At 45.4% G+C, this 720-nt stretch overlaps 1 non-coding gene across 1 annotated transcript; it reads left to right on the plus strand.

Moving 5' to 3' along the window:
• The first annotated feature begins 362 nt into the window (after positions 1-362).
• Positions 363-434, plus strand: trnaw-cca (transfer RNA tryptophan (anticodon CCA)). The gene has a single exon. It is a non-coding gene; the product is annotated as a tRNA-Trp (tRNA).
• The last annotated feature ends 286 nt before the right edge of the window (positions 435-720 follow it).

Below are 720 nucleotides of genomic sequence, written 5' to 3' on the forward strand. Positions count from 1 at the left end.
GGTTTTCTGTCTTGACAGGTAAACAGTGTTTTGTGTTATTTGCTAAATGGAGAGAGGATTCTGTGTTAATTGGCTCCTCCTGGGAGAGGTCAAGATGAGAAGTTCACGAGGCTGGTGGTAAATACCCTGTTCAGGAATATCGTGGCTGTAGGGGGTCAGATCTATAGATATAGTAAACACATTAGTGGAGATGGTGTGTCTGCTCTCTGTGTGAGAGCCGGGCGGAAAGAATAATCTGTGGTCTGGGAAGAAAAGACCCTCTTCAGAAGAGCGGCGCTTCTCACAGGAGAGAATGAAAACAAAATCTTTTTCAGGGACGCTGATTTTTCTCTTTGGGGGAATTAAAAGCACTTGTAGTAAGTGACCTTGTGGTGCAATGGTAGCACGTCTAACTCCAGATCAGAAGGTTGCGTGTTCAAGTCATGTCAAGGTCAGCTGCTGTACTTGCAGATTCTGCTGGTGCTGAACCTTGCAATCACACCACATAGGTAATCTGAATGAAATAACAGAGCAGTATAGAACACGCAGTCAGGAGTGTATGCAATGAATCATTTTGAACACGACAAGAGAAAAGGCACACTGCACATCCGCGGAACATGACGTCCGACTTTAGAGACAGTAACATCAGAGATTGGAAATTCTTGGTCCAGGTTGGAGGGTTGCACCGATTCTGAGTCTTGTTAGCTGGAATGGATGGGTTTGGGGGTGTTGATACCAGAG

This window comes from Atractosteus spatula, chromosome 10 (assembly GCF_055471065.1).
Source record: "Atractosteus spatula isolate fAtrSpa1 chromosome 10, fAtrSpa1.hap1, whole genome shotgun sequence".
In the NCBI taxonomy this organism is placed as follows: domain Eukaryota; kingdom Metazoa; phylum Chordata; class Actinopteri; order Semionotiformes; family Lepisosteidae; genus Atractosteus; species Atractosteus spatula.